Source organism: Monodelphis domestica, chromosome 3 (genome assembly GCF_027887165.1).
Source record: "Monodelphis domestica isolate mMonDom1 chromosome 3, mMonDom1.pri, whole genome shotgun sequence".
Lineage (NCBI taxonomy): Eukaryota > Metazoa > Chordata > Mammalia > Didelphimorphia > Didelphidae > Monodelphis > Monodelphis domestica.
The window spans coordinates 135,588,234-135,597,410 of NC_077229.1; positions in this window are offsets into that span (position 1 = coordinate 135,588,234).

Sequence of the window (9,177 nt, forward strand, 5' to 3'; positions counted from 1 at the left end):
GCTGTCCGCCGAGAGAATGGGGACTTTCCTCATAAGGTATTACTCACCTTATATCACCCTCCCTACGAAAAGATAAGGGGAGGGGGGGGTCAAAAGCATTTGCAAATCGCCAACGGTGTACCATCATGCGAAATCTTAGGAATTCCTGCCCCTCCTGAAGCAGAGAACCTACTTGGGGAGGGAACATGCTCACAAAGAAATACCCTGTAGGCTATGGGGGCAGGCAGCACTGACAAATAATCTGATAAGCCTTTGTGTTGAAGTGAGAGAACGTTCCCACTTGGGGGAGAGCCCGAGTAAAAGCAGTAAGGCAAGAGACAGAATGATAGCTTAGGGGAATAATAAACTAGCCAGTGAAAGCCCAGATATTAAAAAATGTCATTTCATCGCAATTTTTTTTCTTTTCTGGCAAAGTCATGACAAACCTTCCTTAGTCAAATGAGCCATGGACTCCATATCTTTAAACCATTTGGGACTGCAAAGGTGAAATCTAAACCCCGTCAAGTTAAAGGCTGGGTAGCTGTGGGGGAGAGACTAGAACCCAGATAAGATATATGAAAGGACTTTGTAAAGTGTAAAGCAATATAGAGGTGGAAAGTATTGTCGCTATTTGAACTATTAATTTAAATTAATTAAAAATGTACTTCATGAAAATATTTTACATGATTGCACATGTACAATGTCAGATTGTTTGCCTTGGGGTGTGGGGGAGAATTTGGAACTCAAAAAAATTTTTTTAATGTTTAAAAAGAATTTACTTCAGTTGAAGCTAGTAGCAAAAGAAAGATAATAATGTTGAATGTTGACATATTACTTAGCCTCTCTAACCCTCAGTTTCCTCATTTAGTTCTTAATAAGCATTTCAATTAATAAGTATTAAGCACTCACTGAATACCAGACTCTGTTAAGTTCTGGGAATAAAATAAAAAGGAGGAAAAAACAGCCTCTACCTTCAAGAAGCTTATAATTGAATGGAGAAGGTAGCAAATATAGAGAAATAAATTACATATAGAATAAATAGGAAATAAATAAGAGATGGAAGGCACTAGAATTTAGAGGGGTTGGGCAACATTTCCTGTAGAAGGTGGAATTTTAGTTGGGACTTAAAGGAAGCCAAGAAGTCAGTAGTCAGAATGGAGGAAGGAGAGTGTCCTAGCAGCCAGAGAAAATGCCTAAAATAGACAGATAGAATGATTTGTTGGTGGAATAGCCAGAAGATCAATGTCACTAGGTGGAAGAGTAATGTGTTGAGTAGTAAGGTATAAGAAGAATGGAAAGGTAGAAGAGGGCTAGGTTATGAAGAGCTTTGAATGCCAAACAGAATATTTTGTATTTGATCCTGGAAGCAATAGGAAGCCAATGGAGTTTATTGAGAAAGGAGGTGATATAGTTGAACCTGTACCTTAGAAAAATCACTTTAATGGCTGAATGGAGGAGAGGGAAGAGACTTAAGACAGGTTACAGCAATAATTGAGGCTTGAGGTGATGAGAGCCTGCAATTAGAGGGATGGCAGCATCAGAGAAGAGAAGGGGGCATGTTCAAGAAATATTGCAAAGGTCTTGGCAACTACTCCGATATGGGGGTGGGGGGGAGGGATGAGAGATAGTGAGAAGACCAGGATGACTCCTAGGTCGTGAGACTGAGGAACTGGGAGGATTGTGTTGCCCTCAATAGTAATAGGGAGAGTAGAAGGCTGCTGGAAGAGTTTAAGGGGAAGGAATGAGTTCTGTTTTAGACATGTTGAATTTAAGATTCTTACTGGACATCCAATTGGAGATTCCTGAAGCACATTTGGAGATGAAAGACTGGGATTAGGACAGGATAGGTAGGTTTAAAAGTCATCATAATGGGGGTAGTTATTAAATCCATGGAAGCAGATGAGATCACCAAGTGAGGCAATATAGAGGGAGAAGAGGAAGGGGCCCAAGACTGAACCCTAAGGGATACCTACAGTTCAAGGGCATGATCTGGGGAAGAATCCATCCAAGGAAATTGAGGAGTGGTCCAATAGGTGGGAGCACCACCAGGAAAGAGTAGAGTCCCAAAAACCTAGAGAGAAAAGAATATCAGGAAAGAGGGGGTAATCAGCAATGTCAAAGGCTACTAAAAGATTAAGGAGAATAGAACTGAGAAATGGTCTTAATTTTGGCAGCTAGGAGATCACTGATAAACTTTGGAGAAAGTAGTTTCAATGGAATGATGTCAGAAGTCAGATCATTAATGGTTAAAAAGAGTTGGAGAAAAAATGGAGGCATCCATTGTAGATAGCCTTTTTGAAGGGTTTAGTTAAGCAGAACAGCAGAGAGAATAGGATGATAGCTCAAATGGAATGATAAGGTGAGGTTGTTTTGTTTTGTTTTGGTTTTTTTTAATATGGGGAGGCAAGGGCATATTTATAGGCAGTAGGAAATTAGTCCAAAGACCAAGAAGAACTGAAGATAAGGGATAGAGTGGGAATTAAAGGGGTCAATCTGTTGTAGGAAATGGAAATCAAATGGGATATTTTGAATAAAGAGTAGAAGGAGCTATATACTGTTCAACTTCAATTTCTTGATTGTGCTACTGGACCAACCCATTTTTCTGTTATACAATTCTTTAATGACTTCCTTTACTCCCACTCTTCTTCTGAGGATGCAGATTTTTTTTTAAACCCTTACTTTCCTTCTTAGAATTGAAACTAAGTATCAAGGGTAGAAGAACAGTGAATGGGGGTTAAGTGACTTGGCCAGGGTCACACACCAAGGAAGTATCTGAGGTCATATTAGAACCCAGGATTTCCTGACTCCAGGCCTGGCTTTTTACTCTCTGAGTCACCTAGATGCAGAATATTTTAAGGATATTGCCTAGATTCCTACTCCCTGCCATATTAAGACTGGAGGGCCCCTCCTGGTACAGGATAATCATTGCTCATCCTTTCTGTGATTCATTTACTCAACAACAATTCTGTAAATTTATTCTGTGAATTCTTCTGTTGTAGGGAAATTCATAGCAGATCAGGTTTAATAGATCAGCTTACCTTCTCCAACCCCTTACCACTAAGCACCTCAACTTGGGATACTAAAGAACTGCAAGAGAAAACCTGAGGTGTCATTCTCTCTGCATTAGGGTGAAGGGTGGGATGGGGGGGGTGTATAAAAGCTTTTAGCCACAACCAGATTAAAATGTAACTCTCAAGTGTTTAACAAAATAAATAAGAATACAATATAACAAAGATAATGTTAATTTGTGATTTTCTAAATCAATGCAGCCCAAAATTATTCTTTTCTAATTGAGTTTGATGCAACTCTGCCTCACTTAAATCCAGTTCAGGCTATCAGCCCATGATGTCATTGGTCTGCTTCTTAATTGAAGGACAAGCCACCACTGGAGAAGAGCAAGCTCCTAGGTTGGGAAGTACCCTGGACCAGAAGACTGCATAAGAACCCCACTCCCATGTTTAACAAGTCCTACTATGGTGATTACTCTAAAGAAAAGTCTTGTGGAGTCTCCTGCCACAACCTCCCTAGCATGCCTTTCCTTCACTTAACCACAAGGTCCCAGACCTCATCACCTCTCACTGAAGACAACTGCAACAGCCTCCAATTTGGACTTCCAGCTTCCAGGCCTCCTCTTCAATCCATCCAACATACTTCTGCCAAAATAACCTTCTTAAGGAACATCAGACGCTCACTGGCCTGCTAAGAAACTCCAATAGCTTCCTTTGCCACTAGGCTAAAATATAAACCCCTAGTTTGGCGTTTAAACTCTCAGTATCCCACTTCTGCCTACCTCTCTGGGTTTATGTCACATTCTTAACTTTCACTTATTTTGCCTTGTGGCCAAACTGGTCTACTTGATATTCTCTGGACTTGGCATTTCTTTTCCAGTCACCTTGACTTTGTAATGGCTCTCCTCCATGTCTGGAATGCCTTCACTTCTCACCTTTACTCTTACAACCTCTAGCTTCTTTCAAAGTTCCTCTCAGGAGTCTCTTGCGGGAACCTTTCTGGGTGCCCTTAGAATTTCTTTCCTCCTCAAATTATCACCTATATACATCTGTATTTACTGCTTGTCCTTCTCCCACAAAAGAAAGGCTGCAAAGGGCAAGATCTGCAAGTCTATAGTAGATACCTTTCCCCAAATCTTGGTGAGGCCGCCATAGCCCCTGAGAACAAGAGCATGAACCTTTAAAGCTTAAAAATTAAGACGTTCTCCTAAATTTAAACCTTATAGAACCTCAAACCTTAAGAAAATGTTTTCCCATACGGTCTCCAAGTTAAGTATTGGAGATGATGCTGTCTCTATTTTACAGACATGGAAATGTAAAGGGAGTGATTTGTTTAGGGTCACACTGCTAGTAGGTGGACTGCAGTGCAGGAAATGGCTATAAGATTATCCAAATGATTGTACTGTCTCCCTTCTCTCCGACTCCTTTAAATGTATTTTAAGAAGCTCATGAAATTCCTGTGTTTGATGCTTTTATGGATCTGCTATGCTATGAGTCATTTGAACATATAAAGTATAGGGTTTTTTTCCTTTTAAAAAAGGATTTATCCTGGGGGCTGCATTTTCTCTTTTCATCACACACACACACACACACACACACACACACACACACAGACCCACCATGATTTGATCAGAGGTCTGCAAACTATTTTTAAGTAATTTATCTTGCCTCTCCAAACATACCATTTTCCCTCTCTCAGACTGAAATATGCCTTGGTGGCAGCCAGCCAACCCCATCTTCCTTCATTTTCTAATCTGGGCCCCATGCACTAGCCTGGTTGGAAGGGTTTTCATTAAATAAACTCTACTCCATCACTCTGCTTGCCTGAAGTATTTATGACTTTGGATAGTTGGGGAGCTTAAACAAAAGGCCCCAAGGAGCCCTGGAGGACTGGGTTTAATTTGGGGGCAGCTGCTGCCTTGGTTTTCAATTGCAGTCCTGTCACTTGAAGCTCTTCAGTAATAAAACTAGGTATTTTGAGAGTCTCCAAATAAGGGCTCCATGTTCATTCACCAACCAACTCCCAAAGGCTGCCCTAACCTTATCAGTCCTTGGTGTTAATGTAAGAGAATTGGAGATCTGGCCCTACAAAGATCAGTTGAAGGACCTGAGGATGGCTGGCCTAGAGATTCAGCTTCAGCTGGCATTAATTCTTCCTATGTTCTAAGCATCTTGCTAGGTCCTGGGGATACAGAGACTAACATAAAACAGTCCTTGCCCTCAGGGAACTTACATTCTATTGGGTCAGTGTGTCTAAGCAGGTATGAGGACAGCTAGGTGGCTCAATAGATGGAGAACCAGGCTTAGAGATGAGAGGTCTTGGATTCACATCTAGCCTCAGATACTTCCTAACTGTGTGACCTTGGGCAAGTCACTTAATCCCCATTGCACAGCCCTTACCAATCTTCTGTCTTGGAACCGGTATATTGTATGGATTCTAAGATGGAAGGCATTATGTATGAAATAGATAAGGTAATTTGGGGAGGGATGAAAGGAAGGTGTAAGAAAAATCTTCTAGACAATTAGAACATTCCACACATGAAATAGACTGCTTTGGAAGATGGTAGGTAGTAAGTTTCCCTTCATGGGAGAGCATCAAGTGAAAGCTAACTGACCATTTGTCCAGAACATGGAATGCTGCTGATTATAGCTTCTAGATGGCTCTCTGGAGAGAGTGTTGGGCTTTAAGTTAGAAAGGCATAAGTTTAAACCCAGCCTCAGACACATACTAGCTGCGTAACCCTGGACAGGTCACTTCATATCCATCTAGCTCAGTTTTCTCATCTATAAAATTTGATGAATAATAACAGCTATCACTCAGGGTTTTTGTAAGAAGCAAATGAGATGTTTGTCAAAGGCTTTACATACCTTAAAGCACTCTATAAAGGCCAGCTGTCATTATTATAATTATTTCTGTGCCATTGAGGTCAAGTGTCTTGCCCAAGCTCCCATAGGTCACAGGAAGCAGTGAGGACACTCTTGTTGCGTGACCTTAGACTTCTAAGTGGAGTAGATGTCGAGGTTAGTGCAGTGACCAGTTGCTTCTAGAAACTGCTCCAGTAGTTAGGCATTCTGAGAATTTTCCCTGCTTATTCTATGGCTTTTACTTCTAGCCCTGGAACGGTGAGCATTGAATATCTAGGAATGGGGTATATGGCCAGAGCAGTTCAGGTTAGGCAGCAAAGGACTTCCAAGGGCAGGGGAGCCTTTGGACACCTTCAGAGTGCCAAAGTAAAAACATGAGTGCACCAGACTCTCTCTCTCTCTCTCTCTCTCTCTCTCTCTCTCTCTCTCTCTCTCTCTCTCTCTCTCTCAATCTCTCTCTCTCTCTCTCACACACACACACACACACACACACATTCCTGCTGGTTCCCCTTCACTGACCTCAATTAATTATGCTGTTCAAGTAAAGGAAGGAAGAAAGAAAGGGAGGGGGAGGGGAGGGGAAGGCAGAAAGTAGAGGTGAAGTTGAAGGAGAGGGAATAGCTGAGAAAAAGAAAATAAGAAACAAGGAGAAAACAAGGAGAATACAGGACAAGAGGGATGCTCCAGAAGTTTTCATCTACTGAAAAAGAGTCAAAGAAAAAGGATCCTTCCCTCTTATATCCAAGAAAAAAAAATTGCACAAACAGAACAGAGAAGGCAATTTTCCTTTGAAATGACTGGAAGATTCTAGGGAACTGCATGATTAATATGAGGCAACAGAAGCTACTGGGAGCCAAGAGCGGCTAGGTGGCTCAGTGGATTGAGAGCCAGGCTTAGAGCTGGGAAGTCCTGGGGTTTGGATGTAGCTGTATGACCCTGGGCAAGTCACTTAACCCCCATTGCCTAGCCTTTACCACTCTTCTGCCCTGGAACCAAGACACAGTATTGATTCTAAGACAGAAAGAATGGGTTTAAAAAAAGTATTGTTAATATCCCTAGAGATATGGACAATGCTGAGGTTGACCCAGGTCAAGGGGTTCCTCATTGCAGAGCCATCCTCAGACAGTCTGCTCCATTTCTCCATTGACTCCAAGACTCTAAAATTGTCCTCTCATCCTTGACAATCCCAGTCTCCATGCCCATTTATGGGAGAAGTGTGGGGATAAGTGTTTGGCCTTTTGTAAAACTGGGACAGACTTTCCAACCTTCTCCATTTCAGAATCTTGGGTTATTTTCTGAGACCTCTCAGATAAATTATTAGCTAAAAATAGGCTTTAACTTCAATAAACATTAGTATCAACTATGTCAGGCAACATGTATTTATTAAGTACCCATTATGTACCAGATACTATACTAAGGGATGGAGCATAAAGAAAAGCCAAAAACCCCCTTCAAGGGGCTCCCAGTCTGATGAGGGAGAAAACATAAAAATGAACTATAGATAGGATAAAATGAAGAGAACAAACAGAGGAAAAGTGTTAGCATCCAATGGGATTTGGAAAAGTTTCTTGCAGAAGGGACGATTTGAGCTGGAAGTTGAAAGAAACCAGGGAAGCAAAAAGACTGAGATGAGGAGGGACAGAATTCATATGTAGCATGGAGTTGTTGTTTGTCTTTGGTTTGCATTGAGGCCCAATGACATTGCCTTGACTCAGGTAAATTCATTGTGAGACAGAGCTGCCCAAAGTGTTCAGCCTCTGTATGCCAGAGTCATCGAAGTCCAGTGGCAAGACAGAAGTCAGGATGGCTAGGGATGTAATGGATGACCTTGGGGCTTCAACGTCTGACCAAACTCTAAGCCCTCCACAGAGCCAACTTCTTGGTCATTGGAACTGTTAACTTGGAAATAATAAAGAACTACCTAAGTCTTTAATCAGGAATAGGGATAGGGTCCAACACTGGCCACCAATCAGAGTCCAGCACCAATACCAACAGGGCCTGCATTCCTGGGGACTCCGGGAACTGTATCCCTGGGAGAAGGCACCACTCTAAATGCCAGCTCCAATGTCAACTCCACCCTGGGAGAAAACACCATGCTAATTGCCAACTCTGAAGAGAGTCTGGACTTGGAGGGGTCTCTTATACCCTCTGGAGAATCTGCAATGGCAAGCCTGTAGAGACAAACCACAAACAGGTTGCAAACCTCTTTGCAGTCAGCCTCAGGGGTATCAACTAGGGGTCAGCTATGTCACATCAAAGGCAAGGAGCTGGGCTCTTGAGAGGAGACTTAACTCAATAAGGAAAGCCTCCAAAACAAATAAAAGGAACTCATCATTAGCTATGTCCACAAATCCCACCTGTGTCAAGGGTTCCTAAACAGCTCTAAAGTCTATAGTTCAACCCCAAAACAGGGGTGCTTGGCATTGAGGTTTCTCAAAGGGCAGAGAGGTAAACTGAGGCATCCAAATTTCTCATCGACCAAACAAACTGTTATGATCTGCCCATTCCATTGGGGGAAGTCTTCACACAAGCATGAAGTAGAGCCAATGAAAATACCCTGGATAGAGCAAGAAGGCCAATGTCACTAAATCCCAGAGTATGTGGTTTGGGAAGTGGGGAGCAGAGGGAGTAGCATGAATAATAGGAGGAGGAGATGGTATCAGAAGACTGGAAAGGTAGGAAGGGGCCACCATATGAAGGGCTATTAAAAGTCACACGATTTTTATATTTGATTCTGGAAAGGAAAGGGAGTCACTACAGCTTATTGAATAGTTGCAATGACATTTATTTGAGAGCTTAGTGAAGGCTAGAGTGGAGTGAGGAGAGATAAGAGACAGGAAGACCCATCAGAAGGTTACAGCAATAGTCCAGACATTTCATGCAATAATGAAGACCTACACCAGAATGGTGACAGTGTCTGAAGAAAGATGTTATGAAAATAGAGTCAACAAGAAGACTTTGCAACAGATTGCATGTGGAGGAAAAGGTGCTAAATGTTTAAGACACCAAACAAGGTTCCAGGGATTCAAAAATGAAAAATCACACAGTTTTTGCTTTCATGAAGCTTATAATCTAGTGGGGGTAACTGGTATACAAAGGAGCTAACATTGACTTCCTGGCTCTTCCATGAACAAGATACTCCATCTTTTGGCTCTGGGCACTCCCTCTGGCTGTCCTCCAAGCCTTGAATATTCTCCCTTTTCTGTTCCAATTACTGACTGACCTCCCTGGCTTCCTTTAAGATCCAACTAAAATGCCATCTTCTACAAGAAGCCTTCCTTAACTCTTCTAAGCTCCCCCTCTATTAATTATTTTTTCTTTATTC